This window comes from Anser brachyrhynchus (genome assembly GCF_964034855.1).
Source record: "Anser brachyrhynchus genome assembly, chromosome: 1".
Classification (NCBI taxonomy): domain Eukaryota; kingdom Metazoa; phylum Chordata; class Aves; order Anseriformes; family Anatidae; genus Anser; species Anser brachyrhynchus.
In genome coordinates this window covers 28,496,099-28,521,650 of record NC_137694.1, presented here as the reverse complement: position 1 = coordinate 28,521,650, position 25,552 = coordinate 28,496,099, and the positions used below count along the sequence as shown (strand labels likewise).

Here is a 25,552-nt window from a genome sequence, read left to right as displayed (position 1 = left end):
ATGTGTGAGATATATTCTAAAAAACAAAAGCGTAATTGGAATTTATAAGGGATCTGCTCTGAGTGGTTCTTTTTTTCTCCCACCTGTAAACTTTATGAATAGTAGATTTTACTGACAGAATGTGTTTATGAAATTTCTGAAGTTTTTACATTATTTTACTTCATTTGTCATTCTGAAAGATAGTTTTTGTTTTCACTGAAAATGACAGACGAAATCACTTACTTAAAAAATCATCTGATTATTGTGAAAACCTGTGAAATTGTGAAATATATTGACTTCAGTTTTTGAAAGGAACTTGAGGATTACGTTGGTGAGTTATTTCATTAGAAAAGAAAGGAAAGGATAAAGCAAAAAGCAAGCCAACAAATCGTTAATAAATATGCATCTGAGAGACACTTTTTCTGATAATTTTAAATTGATCTCATGTAATTTCAGCTTTCCTTGGGCATGGAATGAATAAACCGAGCAGTAACCAAGCTTGTTCAAATATGACTTTGTTTAGCTCAGTGGATACTCCAGTTAATTTCATCAATGTGCAACACAGTATGCTGACTTCAGGGATACTGACATTTGTGGGGCAGCAGCAGTTGGCATAGTTTCATTTTTTACTTTATCAGAGGTATTTATCAGAGGTACTTACATTTTGGTCCTGCTGCTGCTGTTCCCATTCTTCTTAATGGTCTGTAATGGTGTTGCTGCTTGCATCTGGAGACACCAGCTGTGGAAGTGAGAAAGCACTGAATTTTGGGTTGTAGTGAGATAAATACAATGGACTTTTTTTTTTCTATTGAAACATTCTTAAAGATTTGTGACTTGCTTAAGTGCCTAAGTATGTTTGGCCCCAAATAAGAGGGTACATCTCAAAGATCTCACAGTCAGCAGTAGGTGACACATAACATAGGTCAGGTGTAACATGTAGAGTGTGGTAGGGAAAAAGTGATAGAAAACTCAGGGCAATCACAAATACACTTAGCCATTCAGTGACAGCAGGAAATAGGCAGGCAAGAATATCAGATTGCAGTACCCAGCCTGTTTCCATCAGAGTCCTGGATTAAACTTTTTAGCTTTACTGACTTCTACAGCATAGGCAGAGTGACAGTCTGAGGAATAAAAACAGATTGCATAGAAAATACAAAGGACATCTAAAAGCTATTGTAATTATAGTTCACTTGCTTGTAGCTTTAGTGATCTGGAAAACCTCAGTTCTGACACCTGTACTAACGATGCAACAAAATACCTAAACAAACGTTGCATGAAACATACAGTGAAAAAGGGTGGTTTTCTAGCACAGCAACACTTACATCTACCAATTTCCGTACAATGCATCTTGTAACCTCCCGAAATTTATCCGGCTTCTCCTTGAATATTGTTAACTCTTTCCATGTCAGTCCTCTCCTTCCTCCACCACAGTAGCTTACAGACCTTAAAGTCTGTAAACTCCTAGCTCCCAGGAGGTGGGAAGAGCAGTAAGAACTTCAAAAGGACAGTGGTAATATTAACAGTAGTAGCTTGAAATCTATAATACTGTCCAAAATGTGAACTGTTTCAGAGATTTGAAGGGGTTCGTTCTTGCACAAAAGCAGTGAAAGGGGACAACTGAATTTTAGGAAGTGTCAGATACGCTCTTCAGTAGTCTTCTCATTTTGAGTGCCTAATCCTGAAGGAGTTCTACTGTTGCCAGATGTCAAAGCTACTATTCAGTAATGGACTGAATGGTCTTTATCTATGTGAAGTTTGTATGAGAATAAGAATGAATCAAAGATGTTAAGTGAACCAAAATACTGTGTTTGTGTCTCTACTCTCCCACCTTCCCTTAGCTCCTTCCATGTTCCTTATATGCCCTTTTCCCCCTCCCCAACCCATCTTTTTTCACCAATGCAGAAGGGCCTGATTGGTTGAAGAATATCAGAAATCCTTTTGACATTTCTAGCTAGTCTAATCTAATGAAGTTTTTTGGAGTGTGGAGTGTTCCAAGAAAAGTTGCTGAAAACTGTCAAGTTCTTGAGTAACTCAATACTTTCCGTATTAGAAAATAGAAAGCCTAATGTCTTTCTAATGAACACACTACATGAGCTCTAGTGGCTCTTGTCCATTCTTATATGCTTTGATTTTGTTGACTGCTGGGTAAATAGACAGATAGATAATGTTTTCCTTCTTCAGAAATTGTATCGTCTTTAAAAGAAACTGTGAGAAATATCTGTGAGAAGAAAAACATGCCACAAAGAGGCATAAATTCAAAAGTATCACAGTATCACAGATTTCTAGGTTGGAAGAGACCTCAAGATCATCGAGTCCAACCTCCGACCTAACACTAAGTACTCTACTAAACCATATCACTAAGCTCTACATCTAAACGTCTTTTAAAGATCTCCAGGGATGGTGACTCCACCACCTCCCTGGGCAGCCTGTTCCAATGCTTAATAACCCTTTCGGTAAAGAAGTACTTCCTAACATCCAACCTAAAACTCCCCTGGCGCAACTTTCGCCCATTCCCCCTCGTCCTGTCACCAGGCACGTGGGAGAACAGACCAACCCCCACCTCTCTACAGCCTCCTTTAAGGTAACTGTAGAGAGCGATAAGGTCGCCCCTGAGCCTCCTCTTCTCCAGGCTGAACAAGCCCAGCTCCCTCAGCCGCTCCTCGTAAGACTTGTTCTCCAGACCCCTCACCAGCTTGGTCGCCCTTCTCTGGACTCGCTCGAGCACGTCCATGTCCTTCTTGTAGCGAGGGGCTTGTTGTGTGTTTTCCTCTTTACTGAGTTTGTGTTCCCCCATCTACCGAAGCCATTAAGAGATTAAATAAGTTTAGTAGATCACTCAATGTACTTTAATAGTGCATTTTTTCCTTTTCTATATGAAGCAAAGCACAAGTAGTGACAAATAAAGGTTCTTTATATATGAAACTCTTATTAGTAGATGATGTTATTTGTTCTTATTGTAATTGTATTACTTCATCTGTCCTTCCTCTATGCATGCTAATACTCAACCTGATTTTCTTGAGTTATGTTGGCCTGAGTCACTAAGTTTATTATTATTTTTTTATCACAGCTGCAATGCCATATTTTTATTCACAATTCCTTAAAAAAAAAAGTTATTTAAAATCATAACTGGATTTAACTTGAACCAGTTCTTCTCCTTCTTGAGGGCCAGAAGGACTGTGGCAGTCTATATGAATCTGTCAGAGAGGCAGAAGTACATCCCAAACCTTTGCAATGGTTTCTGTAAATTCAAGAGTAGGCATAGTTGGACGTACAATGTAATTTTTAGATTTATATCTAACGTAAAGGCTTTTACCAATGTTCTTATCCTTCAAAGTAAGTTAAGCTGAATATTAAATCCTTTTCAAATATGGGTTTGGTAAATTCTGACGTGACTGCCAGTTTTTCATATAAGAGCATTGGTTGTCCAGTAGCTTGTCCTCTGGTGTTTGTATCAGGCAGGCCTATTTTATGTGAGCGTGATTTAATTTTATTCTTTAATGTCTTTGATGTCTTTGATGTCTTAGTTTTTAGGTGAAACTAAGCAGGATTTGTCCAAGAACATAGTCTTCTATGCTCAGCATAGTCTGAGATTGTTGCAAAGTGTGTATGCCTCCTTTTTGAGAACCCCCTTTGTTTTCTAGAGCTAAAAATGAATATAACGCATTACTTTTTAAATGTTCTTACTGATCCCATTATTCTTTCTGTGCATTTTACAAATAGGATGTGATGTTTTGAGTATGCTTCAGGCTTCAGTAGTTTGTATAATGTTCTATTTTCTGCAGCAAAAGCATGTCAAGGTGATCTCTGTGGGTGGTTAATATTTTCTGGAGTTTATTCTTCAACCATGAAAATATGCAAAGCTGGAGAGGTTGGTGGTATGTCATATATTTAGATATAAAATATATTTTTTCTCAATTTTATCTTCATTAAAGATAACAGAAAAAGTCACAAGTGTAGTAGTAAATGCTGTTTGTTCATGGGTGAACACAGCAATTGTCACTTCTGACTTGTGTTTGTTGTTATACTGGTGAGCATTTCTTGCAATAGCTTTGACTGTAATTTTGTGACAGTGTGGGGTAGAGGTGTCATAAATAATGCATTAATGTAATATTTTAAAACATTATGTTCAAAATCATAACAAATCATAGACTGGGGGGAAATCTGCCAAATTTATTAAATGTTTGCATTTTAGCTAAAATACTCTTCATTTGTTTGAAAGTCTTGAGGTGTTATTTTGCTTGTTTTCATATATAAGTACTTGTAAAAACAATTATGCAAAGCAAAAATAGCAACTATATAAAATAAATATATAAACATTGTAACAAAGTATTTGAATAGGGAGGAATTGTTAGAAAATTGATTATTAGAGAACTGAAAGAGGCAAAAGCTGAACATAATTAATGAAGGCTTTCACTATTGTTACAGTAGTAAAAAGAAAAAAAAATGGAAGTTCAAATCCCAATACATCCATATACATAAAATGCATTTGATTTATGAAAAAAAAAAAAGGAAAAAAGAATATGAAAAAAGCTAATGAGCATTTCAATAAAACAAATTTTTTTTCAGGACTGAGCAAACATATAAGGAAATTAACTGTTAGTAAGAAATAATAATGTGCCTGCATGCTGATTGCATGCTGATAGCATGTTTAATCATTGCTTCTGTCTTCTCATTTTGTTTCCTTTAGTGTCTGTCTCTGGGAAATTGTATTTCTGCTGTTTGTAGAGCATATAGGGGAAGTGAGTCTTTGGTTGTAAATGGGAACACTGAATGTTTTCTAGGTGTGCCTTGCTAAGGTACAGTAAAAAGATCCAAAAGGTGTCTGCAGCAGAGATCTTTTCATATCTCTTGCCTTTCCTGACAGTTTGATTTACCTCATTAAAAGGCTGGAAAAACCACACACTGCTCCTCCAAGCTCCAGATCTTTTTTTCTCGATGAGAATTTCTCTCATTTGGAGCTTAGGCTGTTCGTAGAACCCGTGAATTACTTTGGTGCATGTCTCTGGGCATCATGTGGAATATCACACTCATGTTCTCCAGCAAGAGGCAAACTAAACTGAGATCTAGAAAGAGTTAATTGTTCTGCAGAAGAGCTGCAAATACATCAAAACCAGAGAATATCTATGATCAGTTGTCTGGTAGTTATAATCTCTGAAAACATGGCCTTTTCATGGATATGGATTTCAGATTCAGAAACAGGAAACTAAGGATTACGTCCAGTGTTATACTTTGTTGTTACTGTCCACTCAACCTGTTCCCTTCTCAAGACAGCAGGACAACTATATCTTGTATCTTAGAAGAGATTTCTATTTAGCATTCGTCTCATCCGTTTCTCATCCCATAGATGGAATGGGAAATTTACCGTTAGCATATCCAGCAGCTTTATGGATATGAGCACTCCACAGAGTTGAGTGAGAAGCTTGCAGTTTTTTGTTGGTAGTCTTGGTAGTCTTTTGGAAGTCCCAGGAGTAATTCTGGTTCCTTACACATACATTCCTGTCACAGGCTCCTAATATGCTGCTGCTACTCTTAGGTCTGAAGTGTAGGAAGGTCACTGTAGCAGCATATTTAGCACTACAGAGAGTCCACAAAACAAATCACCTGTGTGAAACAGCTGGTTGGAGATAGTGGCCAGTACCATCATACTCTATTCAAAGGGTTAGTTGAACTTTCTCCTTTCTTTGTGACTGAAGATAAATAAAAAGAAAAGCAGAGTTTTGTCTTGGTTAGGAATTTGATTTTACCACCAGATCTTGACTTGCTTCTTGGAGTTGGTGTGCTACTGTCTTTACATGCTGCTAGACTTGCTAGCTAACAGCTATTATTGGTAGCTGTCTCATTTTTGTGAGAAAATTGGAGGTATCTATTACTCACAGGAGATTTATCCTCCTCTGTCCGACAGTGGTGGATTCCTTCTGCTCGCCACCACTCCTTCTGTGTGTACTGTAGCCAAAGGTTTCATTGAGGTTCATTGAAGTTCTTGTTTATGCAGGGTATCTTCTGGTATTCTGGGTTTCATTTTGTTTTTTATTATTATTATTATTATTTTTATTCTTGGAAGCTCAGTTTGGGAGGACAAGGGGCTTGATCCATATGCTACTACAAAACTCTTGTCTTTTGCCTGCAAAAAGTAGGTTCTTTCAGGTCGCTCTTTGGTCTTGTACCTTGATAAGCTCTCTGAGTGTTGCCCTGACTGTGCTGTAATCCCGCCACCGTACATCGTAAAAGTGATGGTGGATCTTCTTGTACCATTCCAACAGACATACTATGCTGTACTTTCTGTCAACTGAATTTGGAAAAGTAGTTTTGCCATTAATGTTCTCACAGAATTTGGAGATAACGTACAGCATCTACGTAAATTTCTAGGATTATAAACAAAACACATGGACAATTGCTTGAAAGAGATGAAGAAACCGTGTTTTGAAATTGTGTTCCTCCTGTACATTTTCTATGTTTTGCCCTCTATTGTCTTTCACTTTTAGTTCTACATATTCTGGGATCTGTGGTTTGAAATAAAACTAATAAAAGTACCCAGGAATAAGATTGCTATTTGTTTCTCAGTATAAATCCCTGCATGCATATCACTAAGTGAAAAGTCTTCAAATATAATTGTAGAAGGCACTTTTTGATTCACTGAAGTGTACAACAGCTGATTTATTTTACTTTATTTTGCTTTATTTTTTAAGAATAGTACCTTTCAATGGATTTTATATACCTTACCTCTGTGGAACTTTTGAAAATTTCATAACTTTGGCTACCAAATGAAAATGCAGTACTATATTTTCACTTGTGCAATAGCCAGTCAAATAATACAATTCACCTGTTGCTTTGTGATTCTCTTCACACATAACAGTACAGAGGTGCACAAGCAACACTGAATTTATACTTGTATTGGAATTAACATTTAATACCGACTAAAATCCCTCTATTTTACACTTCAGTGACTGAAAAAGAAACAAAAGAATTAACCATAGTAATTTTGGTCAGAGCTTATTGACTTCAGCAATGAAAGAGATTAAAAATATATTGCAAATATACTTTTTTCTCTGTGTGTCAGTGAACACAGTTTTAGTACCTAGCACATGACAAAATAAAGTTGGATTTTGTCACCAAAATTCATGTGTTTGCTTTGTAATTAATATAAACATTAAACATATTAAAATGTATTTTGTATGAACTAGTTGGGCTAAAGTTGAAATAGATCATATAGAGAGTTTGGAATCAGGGAAATAATTTATAGATTCATGATACAAAAAATAATAATAATAAAAAAAGGAAGGGTATGGAATTCTTTGGGTAACCCTCAGATAAGCTTCTAAATGCAAAAAATTAGCCAAGCAGATTTTGAATGTTGCTTACAGCTGATGTCTTGTAAAAATAATGTGAAATCTGCTGAACATAGCATAGTCTTTTTATACTTAACATGGTCGGTTTGATTCTGTGTCCTGCAAATCTGAGATCTCCCATAAGGGCTGGCAGATATGACATGGGAAATCTGCACCCTTCTGAAGTGGCAGCTGGAGGCCAGCTGGGGTTACCTGGACGCTGTTTGCAGAGTTATGGGGATGAAGGATATTTTGCACTTGTCTTGAATCCTTAGAAAGACTTGTATGTAGAGTTAGGAGTATTATGAACTCAAGGGCCAGATCTTGTTTGCTTGTCTCAGGCAAGAGCCACGGTCAGTAGAGTCAACAGGATGCTGAGTTGAAGTGGTCCCTGTTGTATATTTATTTCCCCTTAAAACATACCTACTGAAAGCTGTACAGTGGAGCAGGAATCACGGGTAACGGCACTACATGAATCCCAGTTGTGGAATCCACAAATGACAGAATTTCAGATGTGCTCAGTTTTGGCTTTAAAACTGTTCTACTGAAATCGGGAAATTTCACTGTGAAGGGTAGCCTAGTTACATCGGTACCAGCTGATGTACTACCAGCTAGCCTGGAAATCTCATCCATCTAGTATTTCAGAAAGCACTCCTTATACTCCAACATTTAATGGTAATATCAAATGAAATTAAACTTATTTGTATTTCATTGAAAAGCTTCAATTGCTTTAAACAAGGACAGTTTAAATTTCCTGTGGGCGGTATACAGCTACTGCAGTGCAAGCCCTTCCTGTGACTGCTGGTAGACAGTTGTCCAAAGGCCCTTTTACAATGCAATGCAGGGCAGCAGGATCAAATTTAAATAAATGCTTCATGACATTAGGAAGACATGACTTTAATCTCTCTTACTTTACCTTTGACACCAGCATATTGGTGATTGTCTTTATCCACATTTTAACATTTTCACTGTTTATTCTTTCATTGTTCTCATTCTTTCCTTCTTCTCCATCATCTGCCTTTCATTTTTTATTCCTATCTTCTTACATTACTTAATTCTTCAGCTGCTTGCATTTTTCCTGTTAACACTGCACAAGGCTGCAGATAAGGGCAGGTGGAAAAGCTGCTGCTGAGTAGCATCTGAAGTGCATCTGCTCTGGTGTGACAGACCAGCTGCATGCTTCAAATGCCAACTTGCTTGATCTCGTTCATTTACTGTACTGGAATTACGTGTCTGTCCTTGTGCATGCGTGGTCACATGAGTACCCAGAGCTATCCCAAAGCAGTAAGAGTCTACAGCCCAGGCCACCCAGCAGGAACACAGTTGCCTCCAACACTTGTTCTTTCCTTCTTTTTCTGTCCCAGCAGGTACATACTGTGGCTTCCACAGCTTACTCTCAGTGTCCTCTTTTGCTTTTTGCACTTCACATCTGTCACCATTTATCCCATTTTCATCTCTTGGTTTTGAACAGAAATATTCCCCATTTTTTCTAGGAAATTTGTGAAGCTTGTCAGCAAAAGTGACATGCTTTTCTAGGTTTTGGGGTGAAGGGAGAAACAAAAGCTTAAATGAAGATAGGTCCTTTGAAGTCTGCTGACACTAGCGAGTGCTGTTCTGCCAAGGGAGATGCGTGACAAGGGGCTTGAGGCTAGGTGGGGACTGGCCTACTTGGTCTAAAACCCCAGAAAGTAAATCAGGAAAGCACATTGTTACCATAGTAAAATTATTGTTTTGCTAGACTATGGTAAAAAAAAAAAATATGAACTGCTTTTGTTCAAGGAGAGGCCTTTGTTCATGGCATAGTAATATCTGGAAGCCTAAAACAGGTTAAGATACTACATCGTCAGTTCTCTGTGGAATTTAAATGTAAGCTTTTCTGGTTTGTATTCCTGATTTTATGGGGGCGGGTGTTTACTTTCTGTGTGTTAGAGACCATGTATTTGTGCCACTGATTATGTGTAAAGATTAAAGCAGTTTAGGAACAGAGCCTGTATATTACCTGACAGTTTTTAATGAGTCCTAATGAGTAAGTGGAAAGATACTCCTTTTGGGACATTGGATCAGACTTATATCCCTGACTGGAATTTCCACAGGAGTGTATTCAGCAAATTGTTGTAAATTAAAATTTGTTGGCTCTGCCACAGCCAAAACAAATCATGTCACTGGCAGAAGTAATCACACCACACATTTTTGAAGTAAAGTACTTACCTGCCATGATTCTCTTAATGTTTGTATTTCAATCATCCCTTTTAAAAAGAAAATATATGTTAATAATTTAGAAAGCAAAAACATGTAGATTAGCTTATTAATATTTTTGAGTATTTATTTCATATTGAGTTTATATGTTTATATGAGGGCCATTTTATTCATGTAAGAATGATTGATTAAAGAAAGTCACAAGATGAGCATAAATAGAAAAATGTCTGTGTCCAAGAAAATTTATTGCTTTTAAAATATAAAAGCTATCCACATTCCCATTATGTTTTGATTTGTATGTTTCCAATAGAAAATATTTTGTGTTTCACGAGTAGCATGTGCATCGTACAGTGTAGGATGTTGCTATGGGAATTGTTGTATTCATTTATTATGAAATTCGATGCAGAAATGAGAATTTATATAAATGCTTAAATTAACTTGTGCCCTTCGTTTTGTTTTAAACTTTTTTCTTAATCCATTGAATAGATTAAATTCATGCCACACAGTTGCTTCTTTATAAGCAAATATAATTTCTTATCTTATGAAAATCAAAGATGAATGCTTTGGTCACTGTTTCTTTGGCTCTTGCCATTGGTTTAAATCACCAGGGTAAGAGGATTTGCTGCTGTGGCAATATCATCCAAAAAGCAATTAAAAAAAGTTGAAGAAGATATATATATATAGATACCTCTGTATGTAACCCGCTGAATGGGGGGAGTCGTACTGCAGCTCTGCAGTTATGTCAGACAGCTTCCCAAAAGTTACAGCCAACATTTGGACCCTACATACATTGTTCTTCGAAAAGATGAATTCAGATTTCTTCATATGATTTAAAGTTCTTGTCCAGAAAGTTGCAATGAATCTGAGAAGAGTGTGGCTAAAGCACAATCAGGATGTTGCAGAGCAACTACTTACAGCAACCAAGTAAAAAATAATTGAAAAAGCATGTAGTTATGTTTTAACATATGTTCCAACTTAGAAACTAATCACTTGTGCAAATTTTTCATCATAAAATATCAAGTTGTTATATGCAAGTTATCACATACTTCACTTTGGTACGGACTGTTAAGGAAGATCAGTAGGACTAGATTTATACTCATGTGTCTGATGTTCTGATTTATACTCATTTACTGATGTTCTTATCCTGCTCCACAGCACGTACGTGTTAATATAATACCATTGACTTCAGTCATAATTAGAAAATAACATGAGCATTTATGTTGTTTTTGAACAACAACAACAACAAAAAAGGATAAAAGCTTACATGTGAAATGTTCTTTTTTCTTCACTGAAGATCTTGTTATGTTAATGAAATTTTCTGCTAACGAAAAGTGATTGACTTCCTTGGGGTTCACCTATGTAGCTTTTGTCATGTGGGTGGGACATAAATCTTTCAGGAAAACAGAGAACAATTTATGAAATATTCACAAGAAAAGTATTTTAAAGGGATAATGGTTTATAGCATTTTATTTTCTTCATAATTAATAAGGAACTGGATCTTTGTATTACAGTTAGGATACCCTGTAGATTAGATATTTGAACATGTACCTTTTAGTTTACTTGCACAATATAAAGCTCATGAATAATCCCTTTTATGTATCCTTGAGCATGCATGTTGAGAGAGATCTTGAGAGAGTTCTCTCAAAATCACATGAAAATTCTTTCTGGTTCATGTTTGAAATACTTCGTGTATGATTTATTCGCAGCTTATCCCTTCTTCTCAAGCAAAGTGGTGCCCAGTATTCTGTTACATCCCTTGTCCTCTTGCTCAATGCACTCTGTTTCTGTAGTATCACCCCTCCATAAAAACTGTATGAGAAGAAAAGATTGGAAAGTCGAAAAGGTCAAGTTTCCATCAGTACCCTGTCCTGTGATTTTCTATAGGTATCAGTGGCTGCTATTTTCATACTTTTTTTTTTTTTCCTGCTGACATTGAAATGCAAGTACAACAAAATAATGTTATCAAATGAGTGCATCCAAAAGTAATGTGATTGGAAATGCCTTAAAAATGAAAGTGGATGACCTGGACTCTCTTGAAATCTAAGGACACATTCATAGAGGACAGTAGCACAGTATCTGGTATGTCTAATAAGCCACAGGTCTCTGTTGACCAGCTGTAACCAGCCATACCACTGTCATGGCTGAAGGCAGCATTTAGTAGCAGCATATGGCTCCACCAGCATGACACAGCAGCAGTCACTCTCCAGAACTTAAGGCACACTCGGTTTGCCTTTCTGCTGCTTTCTAGGAACAAGGCCTCTTCTTTTTGATGACTATCATTCATTAGTTACAGATGAGGGTCAGGACATCAGTGAGTGTGCTTTTAGATTCATCTAATTTACAGGAAGAAAATAGATCCCATTGTGTAAGTGATGGCACAATGAAAGGTGAGGGAGGACATGAGTAGGACATGAGCTTCTTGAGAATTGGGCATAGCTACAGCTTGATGCCTGGATGTCCCTGAAAATGAGACGTACCAGCGCCAGTTCTCCTTCTCTCAGACAGCTCTTACCATTTGTAGTTATTAGTGCCTTTTGGTCTCCAGGAAGCTACTTATTTCTATCTAGTCTTTCATTTTTTTTTTTTTTAACGCATTTAACTTTTGCATGCAAGAAACATGTCATTATTTTATACTACAGAAAATAATACAAGACACTTTTTAGCATATGGGTGGGTGGCCCACAGTTGTGTTTGATGCTCAAGCCAGCTTAGATCCATCAAGGACTTCAGCATCTCTGCTGCTCTGGAGCTCAACTATACGATTTGTAAGAAACCACTTCTGTTTGTTTGTTTGCTTTGAACATGTGTCTGTTAGCTTTGTTTGTTAATTCTTATGCTGGAATGCTAACCTCCTCTGTACCCTTACCAAGTTTTGGACGTTTTTCATATCCCCTTCAGTCATCTCTTTTCCAACCTGTAGGGTTGTAGGCTATGCAGGTATTGCCTGTATAGAAGCCATCTGTACTTTTGACTGTTCTTTCTGTTTCTCCCTGTCTCTTCTACAGGTCTGCTGTATCCTTTTTGCTATGGGAAGGGAAGGTTCTAGACACTACGTACTATGTACCAACTTCTAGCTGATGTTGCATTACATGATGATTTTTTTAATGCTTTGTTAGCACTTTTTATTGTTCCATTTAACTGCTACTGAAAACGGAGCTGAGATTTTCACAGGAAAATAGTTTATAGTTGTCAATGCTCATTTTAAGGTTGTTCAAAGCCCATCACTGCATAGTTAGCATTGTTTCTTCCCTACGGACATAGAATCAGAATCATAGAATATCCTGAGTTGGAAAGGACCCGCGAGGATCATTGAGTCCAGCTCCTGGCTCCACACAGGGCCACCTAAAAATCAGACCCTATGTCCAAACGCTTCTTGAACTCCAGCAGGCTTGGTGCCGCGACCACTTCTGTGGGAAGCCTGTTCCAGTGCCCGACCACCCTCTCGGTGAAGAAACTTTTCCCAGCACCCAGTCTGAACCTCCCTTGATACACCTTCATGCCCCTGATACAGCTTTGTGCCCTGAGGTCCTGTCAGTGTCCCCAGAGAGCAGAGTTCAGCGCCTGCCCCTCTGCTCTCCTTGTGAGGAAGCTGCAGGCCGCCATGAGGCCTCCGCTTAGCCTCCTCTTTTCTAGGCTGAGTGAGCTCAGCTGCTCCTCATCCATCTTCCCCTCCAGACCCTTCACCATCTTTGTAGCCCTCCTTTGGACACATTCTAACAGTTTTATGTCATTATTGTTGTGCCCAGAACTGCACACAGTGCTCGAGGTGAGACTGCACCAGCCCAGAGCAGAGCGGGACAAACACATTCCTCAGCCAGCTTGCAGCACTGTGCTTGATGCACCCCAGGATACAGTTGGCCCTTTTGGCTGCCAGGGCACACTGCTGGCTCATATTCAACTTGCATCAACCAGAGCTCCCAGATCCCTTTCTGTGGGTCTGCTCTCCAGCCTCTCAGACCCCAGTCTGTATGTACGACCAGTGTTGCCCCTTCCCAGACACAGAATTTGGTACTTGTGGTTGGTGACTGTCCAGCCCTCTGATTTGTCAAGATCTCTCTGCAAGGCCTCTCTATGCTCAAGGGAGTCAACAGCTCCTCCCAATATAGTTTGCAGACTTAGTATACCTTCACGTCCTGTATCCAAGTTATTTATGAAAGCATTAAGGGGAACTGGCCCTAAAATGGAGCCCTGGGAAACCCTACTAATGACTGACTGCCAGCCTGATATAACCCCATTTACTATAACCTCTTGAGCGCGATCCATCTGTCAGTTGCTCAACCATTGTATTATGTATTTGTCTAGCTGTGTGCTGGACATTTTGTTCAGAAGGATACTGTGAGGAACAGTATCAAAAGCTTTGCTGAAATCCATAAAGATTACATCAACTATCTTCCCTTGGTCAGCTGGCCGGGTAACCTTGTCATAAAGGGAAATTAAGTACGTTAAACAGGACTTTCCCCTTGTGACCCCATGTTGGCTGTGACCAATGACTGTGTTGTCTTTCAAGGTGTTTTTCAAAATTTCCAGGAATAATCTTCTCCATAATTTTTCCAGGCACTGTAGAGAGACTGATAGGCTTGTAATTACCAGGGTCTTCTTTCTTACCCTTCTTGAAAATTGGGACAACATTTGCCAGCTTCCAGTCAACTGGGACCTGTCCAGATTCCAAAGACTGTTGAAAAATAATAGAGAGAGGTCTTGCAATGACATCAACCAGCTCTCGGAGTACCCTGGGATGAATCACATCAAATCCCATAAACTTATATGGACCCAGATGGAGCAGCAAATCCCACACAAGTTTGGACCTGGTTGGAAGTTTATCGTTCCCACAGTCAAGTAATTGTACATTTCATCTTATTAGATATTGCCTCCTATTTATCACTTCACATTCAGTAATATATTTTCTTTCTGTGGTTATTCCCAGCCTGTCCTCATCTTTACTGCCTTTGGTTTAGTGTTAGACAATGTCACATCATGGCTCACTCCCCTTTCTAGGTAATTTTTGAATATGCTGAATATCATTAGTCTTCTTATAGAGAGGTGCCTTGGGTCTCCATTGCTAATCTCCTTCTGTGACATACTGCAAACTGTCATTTATTCTTCATATTAATATCCCTTCTTTTAATCATTTTAAGCAGTGCAAGACCTCCCCCCTCCCCACCTTTTTTTTTCCATGCATTTTTTTTAGAGCCTTTGGGTAAGAGAGCTGATAAAATGATTTTTGGAAATATATGGCTTACAATTTGACCTCACTTCCTTGTTTTCTGAGGGACTTCTCCAAAAAGCTGTGATCATTTGAGACATGGCTTTCCTTTTCATACTGGAATGTTGACTCTCCCCCATATATATTGACATAAACATATTCTTTGTTGTAGTCTCTCCTGAGTTCCCTGGTGTGAACTTTATGTGTACTGATCTGTAGTTTTTTGGATCTCCTCTAGATTTTTTTTTGATTGATTTCATATTCACCATCAATTGTCGTTCATGCCATTTGTCAGCTATTATAAGTTCAGTTATTTCATATTCATGTTCTTTTAGAGCTGTTGGTGGCATAAACTCCAGTGAAACAATTTCTTAGAGCTCAGTTTGTCTTCTTGCTCTAGTCTTCTCTAACGGCATTTCAATTTAAGACAGAAATCTCCTGTATCTCTGTAGGAAGGGAGTTTGGCCTAGTAACTTCTCTGATCAGCAGATGGAAAAGCAACTTTGTGTGTGTGTGTGTGTGTGTGTGTGTGTGTGTGTGTGGCCCCTTCCACACACATGCCAGCCATGGGCAGGGACTCTTAGGTGGTTGTGTGTGTCAGGCCCCTCACTGGGCCTGATCCTGACCCCTAACACTGGCCTGTCCCTGTGGAGTCGCCTGATGCTCTGGGCTGGGGTTAAATCTGGCTGCCCCCAGGCCTGCCCTGCTCCCTGTCCAGGGATGGCCAGATCCTGCCCTGCCCACCCGGTGGACAGCCTCCACCTCTCCTGGACCTCAGTCCACAAGCAGCTGCCAGCCCCTGTGGCTTTCTGACACTTTAATGTGTATTTACATTTAAGCCTGCCAGACACTAACATTCTTTCTCTTTTCCTCACTTGGACACAACTTGAAGTTTTTAGAAGAATAGCATCCTTCTTTCTTTTCTAATATTTTTTTTTCCTAATAGCCTCCTTTATCCTGTTTGTTCAAGTCAGCTCTCTTCTGTGGACTTTCTTAGTCTACTTTGATAAGTTTTATGCATTTCTTCTGAGCTTGCAAAAGGTGTCTTTAATCAGTCTCTGTGCCATCTGTGAAGATGTGACTCTTGTAGCTGTCTTTTTTCTTCTTTTTAACAAGCGTACTCATTTTTATTCAGTGACCCTCTTTGAAATAGTGGTAGATTTTTTGATTTTTTTCCTTTTGTTGCCCCGTCAAGGACATAAATTCCAATCCGCATCAAAGCACTTATTGACTGTGGCTAGGAATTTACTTTGGGTCATAGCCCAATGTGAGGTTTACTCTTACAAGACAGGTAGAAATATCTAACAGCCTTAATTTTTATCTACCATACTTGTAGGGACATTTCAGTGTTATGAAGGTGCTCTGTTTCTTAGGTTTCTTTAGCGATTAGTTCAGAATATGGGTTATATTTATGTTCTTTGTCTTTCTTGATGTCATCTCTTTTGGCTATAGTTGAAGGAATAGGTGTTGGTTGTTTAACATAAATAGACTGTCAAATTCCAGATGGATGTGATAATCAAGAGCAGTTGTTCTCTTATTTTCGTACAAAATCTGTATATTTTTATGAGCTGACTCTGTGTCTGAGATGAACCTGAATCACAGAATCACAGAGTAGTTGAAGTTGAAAGGGATCTCTGGAGGTCATCTGGTCAAACTCTCTAAAGCGGTCTGTATGGAAATACAGGATAGCTGAAGGCTGGATTAGGCATTTGCTTCTGTGGGGAGGGCTGGTCTGTGTGTACAAGTTCTCTCTCTGCAGTTTGGTGTGGCTCTAAGTAGGGAAGTGAGGAGTGGATGACTGAGAGAAGTGAGAGCAGCGTCCTCTAGAGAGGCCTCTTACTCTCATCACGGGCTGTGAGAAGGAATACACCATCAATGACATTGCAGTCTCCTCTTTCCAAAAGACACAATAAATGAAGCCATACCCGATGTTGGTGTTAGGGTAAGGACCTCTGCACCGATCTGATTATGTCACAGGCATATTTTGCAATGACTATCTGCAGCTGACCTCGGTGTTTGGATCAGTATTGAACCAACCTCAGAAGTAGTGTAGGCAAAACGTGCCCAAACTGAACACGTGGTAAGGCCATGGAAGCCCCATGTTGATGAGGGAGTAACCCACTGTTCAGCCAAACTGGGAAACATCTACTTAGCAAATGCTGCTAATGGTCAGCTGATGGAGATGTTTGCAATTAGTGGAATGGTTATCTGTATTTTCATGGTGGTATTTTTGGCAGGAATTTGTAATTGTATAAGTTATCTTATAACCTTTCTGTATTTGTTATTTTCTCTTCCATTTTTCATAGTTTGTTCGGTTTATTTTTATTTATTTATTTATTTTTTCCTGTTTTCCTTCTGGTTTTTAGCAGTTTGGTGGGGGGTAAGGGGGTGGTCAGGAGCTGTCTTTTTGCAATATATGGATTTTTTTGTGTATTTGGTTGATTAGGTGGGATTCCATCTTCATTTCTTGGGAGTGGAGATAAAGTTTTGTTTTTTTTTTTTTAAATGAGTTTTTAATATATTTGTTTAGGTGGGATTTTTGGGAATGGAGAATAAACGGGCTAGAAGCTCCACATGCAGAGCATCATTAGAATAACTGCTAAGTGGCAGGACAAATTGAATGATGGGAGCTCAGTGATGCAAGCTCTACAGAAGAGAAAGGCAGAGAAGAGGAGGGGACTTTCCCTACAGAAAAGAATTGGAATGAGTGGAGATGTTCTTTGTGGAGGCTTTGACTCAATGTAAGGGAAAATATTTTCATTAAAACGACAGTTATGTAGCAGAACAGGTTTCCTAGAGAAATCAGGTTGCAAAATCTCTTTTTTTGAAAGTTTTGAAGATGTGTCTGGCTGATGTCCTAAGTGACCAACTCTAAATTCAGACAATTTTTTAAGCAAGACTTTGGACAAGACAACCTCCTGGGTCACTCCTAGTGTTATTGAATGAGTCTGTGTTAATGGTGCATGCATCATAGCAGAAGGGTAAGGTGCTCTTTGACTTTATGTTTTGCTAATTTGCAAATCTGTACACACATCTCTCTACAAGAACAAATTAAATACATAAGAAAACCTATGATGTTTACCATCAGTGTTCTTTTATAATATTTTCTAAAGTTGTTGCTTTTACATTCTCGTCTGATAGTGTTCCTGAATCCCTTCTGGTCATGTCATATGGAAAAATGGGAGAAGCAGAAAAGTTGTAATCCTGTAAATAATAAACAAAATTGCAGTGTCATTGTGTTTGTGGTATAAGTAAACTAGTATTGTAGTTCAAATGCTTTTGGACTAGTTATTTGCTTTTGTTTTTGTTAATGTTCTTCTCCCCCAATTACTGTACGCTGCTGCAGTTTAATATAAGAGGCATAAGAAAATTCAACAACAAGTGGGAAGTGGATCTTCTTTGAGCTGTCTTACAGTAAATTATATGTTTTCAGAAGGAAGACAGACATGCCTGAAGATAAAGTAAGGCATAGTATCTGCACATGTTGGATAAATAGTTTAGAAATCTCCATGAATATGATATTGGCTCGTGCATACTTAGAAGATTAATGTCAACATGGGTTATCTATCATGTACGTACAAGTCAAGCAAGTTAGACCTGCCTCAGGGGTGGTTTAGTCTGTATACCCAGCTATTCAGACAATGTTCCTGTGAAGGTTTGGGAAGAGAAGATTTTGCTCCAGGCTTTCTGTTTATTCGTACTGTCTCCATTTTCTCCATTGTGTCTTAATAAGTAATCAATGTCCTATTAATTATTATTAAGTGTAAGTATGATCTGAATGGAGAAAACAACTGAGCCCCTCCCAGCCCTCTGCACCCAAATGAGCTGTTATGTATAACCTGTACATCATTTACAGAGTGACTGGGACATTTCAGAAGTACACAATATATTTGGTCCATGTCGTAATTTTTTTTGTCCTTTTTTCTGTCACTACGCAATTCCCAAAGCATTAAATACTAAATTTTTAATGGTTTTCTGTAATTTTTATTATTTTTTCTTGACCAATTCCTTTGCAGTGTTGCATGATGTTGTGATTAATTGAGTACAGATATTTTGATTAGGGAATTCCATTTTTGGAAATTCAAGATTAATTTTAGTGCTATGGAGTATAATGTGAAATTCTGTAAGTACATAGCTTTTGTTTAAAATTTTGGAAAAGAGAAAGTTGCAGGAGGTTAACAACTCAAGGAGAAGTGTTCAGGAATTAATTATTTTCTCCGTGCCAGGTAAAAAAAATGATTGCTCCCACAACCACAGTGCTTCTGTTTGGACCCAATGATAACAAAATCTAGCCTTCATTTGTCTAAGTATTAATGTAGAGTGGCATGTAAAAATTAGCTAATGAGATCACAGTAGTATGAAGGTCTTTTTGTAGGCTCATTTAACTTTGGAATAATTATAAAACATAACTATTAATTTATTTTGCATGTTCTTGTTAATTATAATGGCATCCAGTAGTGCTCATCTAGTTATGAGCTTCTGAGTGTTTCCCAGTCATGGAACCTGTCCAACTCAATACTTAGATTCAGGAAGAAAAGCAGTACTTCTTCTTTTTTTTTTTTTTTCTATTTGCAGTGCTGTGATCTACATAACACTCTTTAAAAATGCATTTTTTTAAAGTGTAAACTAATGTCTTGAAGTAGTTTAAATATAAATATATATATATAGTCTGATTATTAAGTAACTTTAAACATTTTTATTTCATACTTCCAAAATATATACATATGTTAATGATGTATTTTCAAATAAAATTCAGGATGTCCAGTTGACATAATGTAAATTAAGACTTGCTCCAAAGTCCTATTATAAATTAGGAGTTCTTTTGTTTTTAATTGCGCAGGAGGGCTATATGTTTGAAAGGTGGAAGGTATGAATACCAGTGAACATATATGGTATTAAAATAATAGTCAGTGTCTCTAACAGGTAATTCTTGTTTCGTTGAAACCAGCTGTGTCTTTAGCCCTATCTGTATTACTTCAAAACAGCAAGCATATCTAAATATATCTAATATATGTGACCTTCAACCATGTTCTAGAATACTCCTGAATGATTTGTTGAGTTGAAATATTTTATACAATTACACACATAAAATAGTAATGCACAATTTGAAACATTTTTATAGAAAAAATGTGCATGGGCAGGCCTGACGTGAAATAGAGACACCTCAGAATGGCTGCTATCTAACAAATAGTAGAACTGCTTAAGAGCTCTAGTGTACTTCTGTGGAGTTACTTAAATTTTCAAAAGGTACCAAAGGCCACTGACAAGCCAGGATAATGAACATGAGCATGTAATGTAAAAAAATAATTAAAAAATTAAAAAAAAAGTTGTTGTAGAGACTGTTCAAATATGTAACAGGTAAGCTTATCCTAATAATTTATGATCTAAATGTAAAATGAGCTAAGAGATGAATGCAGTAATTAAATGAATGAGTTAAAGGGAATTATTTACAACATGTGGGCATTGTATTAGTTTATTTAAGTTTCAAAGGAATATCTTCATCAAGAGATGAATTTGGATTTCATTTTGAATTGTTGTTATGTTTTTGTGATTTCTGAAACAACTGTGACGATTCATATAAATAAGAGCCAAATCCTGTTAGTTGTACTCATAATGAACAATGTAAAAAATCTAGTGCAGGATATCATACAGCATCAGCATATCTTGTGACAAAATGCTACACAACCTGTATAACAATGTCTGTGTGTGAAAAAGGAACTATCACCTGTAAAGCTTCTATACTAGATGGATGATCATAATTGTTGCACATTTTATCATTTTGAGAAGAATTTGAGTAGAGTTCTAAGTCTATATTTCTAATGAACATCTACATATCAGATTTATTCAGTTGTTGACCCATGCACTTTTCCTTTCTCAGGTATTACAGAACTTTGTGGTATTTGCTTGTTTGACTCAAAGTTCAGGGACTTGAATGAGAAGCCAAAGACAGGTGGTATGCAGGTGACTTCCAGTTCGACTGTATTCTGCTGTTTGCTTGATGAAAGTGTTCATGTGGGAGCAGATGGTAGTCTACTTCAACAGTGGTCAAAGGGATGGAACATGCTGGCCTAGTTGGAGGGAGGGTAGAGATATTCTGTTGCTAACCTGAAATAACTGGAATGATCCAGGTCCATATTTTAGGTTGCAAACAAAAATGAAAACTAATCAGTGTTTACAACAGGAGTAATATTGTTTTAAGAGACTGCTGTCTTCATCAGGTAAATTGCACTGGAATGTAATGTAAATGAAGTGTAGGTCAAATGATACATTTCTAAAGGTGAAGATTTATACTGGTAAAAAGAAAGTTCATAAGTAAGGCTTGCCATCTATCTGATGTACATATGTCACATGTACTATATGCATGCCTTCCTACTGTGAATATTCTTTGTTGATTTTTGAAAATTCTAGAAATCCTGATAATTCAAAAAGAACAAAGATAAAATATTAATGATTGAGACTAGCCAGTGTGGTTATTTTCGAATTAAGACTTATTTGTAAGTGAATAATGATGATAAAATGTTATCATCAAAAATTTCTTACAAGAAGTCTGTATCTCACCAAAATAGGTCATGCTTTGATGTAAGATTTCATATAACTATCATGTATTGGCTTTCTTTCTGGAATGAAGCAAAATGTGATGTTTAATAGGATCCAAACTGAGAAATCTGATTATCTGAAACATTTTTGGAGTAAAGGAATATAGGGAGAAAAAGAATACAGATACTGATGTTCAAGGCCCACATACTAACATCTATCAACAGACAACACATATTGTTGGAGAAATAAGCATAATTTGTATTTCTGTCTAGACTTTAAGTGCAGAAGAAAATTCAGAGGCATAGCTACATATACAATGTTTTAATAGAAAACAGGAGAGGAAGGTGAATGCTTCTTTCAATTGGTCGGACATTGCCATTTTGGATGTAGGATAACTACATGACCACCACACAAAGTTTCATTGACACATATTTTACTTTCCAGCAACTTTTAAGAATTGCCACCCATCTTCACCTCCTCCTATTTGCCTTAGGATCCTTACCTGTTTTTAACATTTTCTTCTTTTTTTCTCTTTGTATTAAGAGCTCATAAGATTTCGTTCTCATTTCCCAGTGCTGTCCTACTGTGCAGAGGTTTCACGTAGTGTTTATTCCTCTAGCCTGTCGTTCTCTGCTCTTCCTTCTTCACTTGCTCTACTACAGAGGCTGCCAGCTAGCTTTCAGTTTTCTAGGAACTTCGACCTTCCCAGCAGGTTTTGTTATGCTCTACAAACAAAGGAAGAAGTTAGAACTGGAACTCTTTTAAATGTCCAAAAATCTTGTAACAAAGTGTGTATTAATAATGCCAGTTGGAACACAGATTTTTTTTTTTTAACTGTGGGAAAGCAGTTTTCTCTTTATAAAATTCTATATTCATTTTACTCTTTAGTCTGCTGCTGTCTGACCTTGTCAGCAAGGGAGAATTGCCAAGAGGCACTGTTGAGAGGCTACTTCAGAAGTTGCAGAGTTTCAGGTGCTAAGGCTATGTCTGTATTAGTAAATTAAGCCATGATTGGAAATATTTCCAGGCCCCTGCCACATTTTTACTCTTTGCAAACTGGCATTGTTTCAGAAATTTTGACAAGGGAAGACTGACCAATGTCATCTACCTGGACTTCTGTAAGGCCTTTGACATGGTCCCACATGATGTCCTTATCTCTAGATTGGAGATACATATTTGAAGGGTGGATTATTCAGTGGATGAGGAATTGGCTGGATGGCCACATCCAGAGAATTGTGGTCAACATCTCTATGTCCGGGTGAGGGCTGATGACAAGTGATGTCCCTCAGGGGTCCATCGTGGGACCAGTACTGTTTAGTATCTTTATCAATGATATAGAAAGTGGAATTGAATGCACCCTCATCAAGTTCATAGACAACACCAAGCAGAGTGGTGCAGTCAATACAGAAGGAAGGGATGCCATCCAAAGGGGCCTGGACAAGCTTGAGAAGTGGGCCCACGTGAACCTAATTAGGTTCAAGAAGTCCAAGTGCAAGGTGCTGCACCTGGGCCAGGGCAATCCCAGGCAGGAGTGCAGACTGGGAGAAGAACTCGTTGAGAGCAGCTCTGCAGAGAAGGACTTGGAGTTCTGATGAATGAAAAGCTTGACATGATCCAGCAATGTGTGCTTGCAGCCCAGGAGGCCAACCGTGTCCTGGGCTGCATTAACAGAGGCATGGCCAGCAGGTCAAGGGAGGTGATTGTCCCACTCTACTCTGCCCTTCTGATGCCCCACTTGGAGTACTGCATCCAGGTCTGGGACCCCCAGCACAAGAAGGATATGGAGAAGGAGTTGTTAGAGTGAGTCCAGAGGAGGGCTACAAAGATGATCAGGGGGCTGGAGAACCTCTTCTGTGAAGAAAGGCAGAGAGAACTGGGGATGGTCAGCTTGGAGAAGGCTCCGTGGAGACCTCATTGCAGCCTTTTAGTAAAGGGGGCCTATGAAAAGGAAGAAGAGTGACTTTTTACATGGGCAGATAGTGATAGGACAAGGGAGAATGGGTTTAAACTCAAAGAGGGGAGATTTTGATTAGATGTTAGGAGGAAATTCTTTACCCAGTGGATGGTGAGGCCCTGGAAGAGGTTGCCCAGAGAAGTTGTAGATGCTCCATCCCTGGAGCTGTTCAAGACCAGGTTGGATGGGGCCCTGGGCAACCTGATCTTGTGGGTGGCATCTTTGCCCATGGCAGGGGGTGGTGGAGCTAGGTGATCTTTAAGATTCCTTCCAACCCAAGCCATTCTATGATGCTGTGAAATTTTTCAGACATTCATTTGGCCATTTCCTTTAGCTTGAATGCAGGCCTTGTATTTTTGGAGGGTATGTCAGTATTCTAGCATAGACATAGGCTGGTCTGTGCCATATGATTTCAGCAAACAGAAATGTGCTCAGACATTGCTTAATTTGGTAGCATAGATGCAATGTTGAGAATCTTTCTACAGACCTGCATGGTCTTTATTTCTTTTGCCTTGTCCAACCCTCTCCCTTTAATGCAATCTTATAATCTCAGCATTCAAGCTGTTCTTTTCTTCTTGTCCTTTCAGCCTCCCTAAAATACATACAGATTTAAATTTCATTGCTGTGCTGTCTCCCAGCTTCTGTACCTTCCTTCACATGACTGAACTTATTGGTAGTTGATACTATGTGCAATTCTTTGTCAAGAACAAACTACTTCAGGGAAGCTTCCTACTTGCTTGTCTTCAGATGCATGAATAATAGAAATAGAATTAAAAAAATAAGACTAGACTTTGAGTGATGCCTTATCTGTCCCTCTACGGCAAGGCAGAGACTCAATGAACAATTATATTTCTTTGTGGAATAGTGAAGGTACTCTTTAAGCTGACTACTTGTTAAGAGAATCTTTCTCTTTAAACTCGCTCGGCCTTTTACCCAAAATATTTATGTCAAAATAGAAAAATTGAAAATTATAACTCATTTTTTTTCTTTCAGAATACTTACGAACCAGCTTATGCACAGTGGAACTAATTAGGGGATGTGATAAGATCTTTCCTGTTTTGCTTTTGTTGAATGATATCTAAATAGCTGTAAATATTCCTCTCTGTCTTTTCAGGATGGTGATACTGGAATTGATTTTGGACATCATTCCAGTTCAAGGTTGAAGTTTAAGGTCTTCTTGAGGTTCAGAAGAAGGAGGTGAGTACACATGAAACATTGCAAATCATTTGAGTGTTATCTTCTGCAACTTTGTTTTGTCCAGGAATTGCTGTTCTTGCTTATCAGTCCATATTCAAATAGCTGATCTCTCCTTCCTCCGATTCACTGAGCTATATGACTACTTGTGTTCTGACTAATAACAGAGAATATTGAAGTCATGTAGGCTTTCCCTGGTTTTTGGGGCCTGACACAAAAAAGCAAGTGAAAATGTTGTCTCACCAAGGTCTCTGGAACCTTGGAGGAGGTGAAGTGCAGTGAAGAAAACTTCAGTATAACAAGTCAGATTTTAGCTCTACCCTACAGGAGTATTCCACTTTTTTAAGTTAGGAAAACAATACCATATGTGTTTCTAGAAGAAAAGGAAAATAGCAAGATTATTCTTCAAGAATCAATAACAAAGGTATGGTATAAAAGATATTGTATTGGATGTAGTCTCTATTGCATTTACTCTGAGTCTTTCTGCAGTAACACTTTTGGAATTTCTTGGTTGGCTTCTGCTTTAAAAGGAATTCAGTACAGTTAGTAGGAAGAAAATAACTGATCACAGCTATAGTTTTGCTCTTTAAGTCACTCTTGCGTCTTCAGTGACTAGAGTTAAGGCTCACTGTACAGTTTTGTTACACCAGCTGCATTAAGATTATGATAATTTGTTCAGAAAATTCTATTAGATTATATTTGCATATTTTTCTAACAATAATTTAACACTTAAAAGACAAGGTAAGATTAGTAATGAATCCCTGTGTTCGTATATTCCTAATTTGCTGAAACAGGAATTACCTGTGTTCCATTGGGAACCAGGAATATTCCATGATGTTAAAGACCATGATTTCAAATCTTGTCTGAACTGTGGTGTGTGTTAACTATCTGAACCTGCCTGTAAAGAATTACTGTTTGTGGACATAGTACTACCCTGGGACTTGGCACGCCTGCACTTAATAATAATATTAATACTATTATTAGTACTATTAATACTTAATACTTTGCTTGCTCCAATGATTAGTTTAAGATAAGAGCTTAGGAAGACACTGGCATCTATTTCAGATTTTTCACACGTGCTATTGCAACAAAGAATTAATGTACATGGTAGGTGTTGTAATTTTTCACATTTTGCTATTGCTACGGGTGTAGAAAACACCTTGA

At 38.0% G+C, this 25,552-nt stretch overlaps 1 protein-coding gene across 11 annotated transcripts in view; it reads left to right on the top strand.

Annotated features, from left to right (window-relative positions):
• FOXP2 (forkhead box P2) overlaps window positions 1-25,552 on the top strand; it is a 439,933-nt gene that overhangs the window by 112,117 nt on the left and 302,264 nt on the right. For all 11 annotated transcript variants that reach the window (XR_013939269.1, XM_080555112.1, XM_080555108.1 and 8 more), the window contains one exon: window positions 24,309-24,391. The gene's annotated coding sequence lies outside the window, so the exon portion shown is untranslated. The remainder of the gene's footprint in view (window positions 1-24,308; window positions 24,392-25,552) is intronic.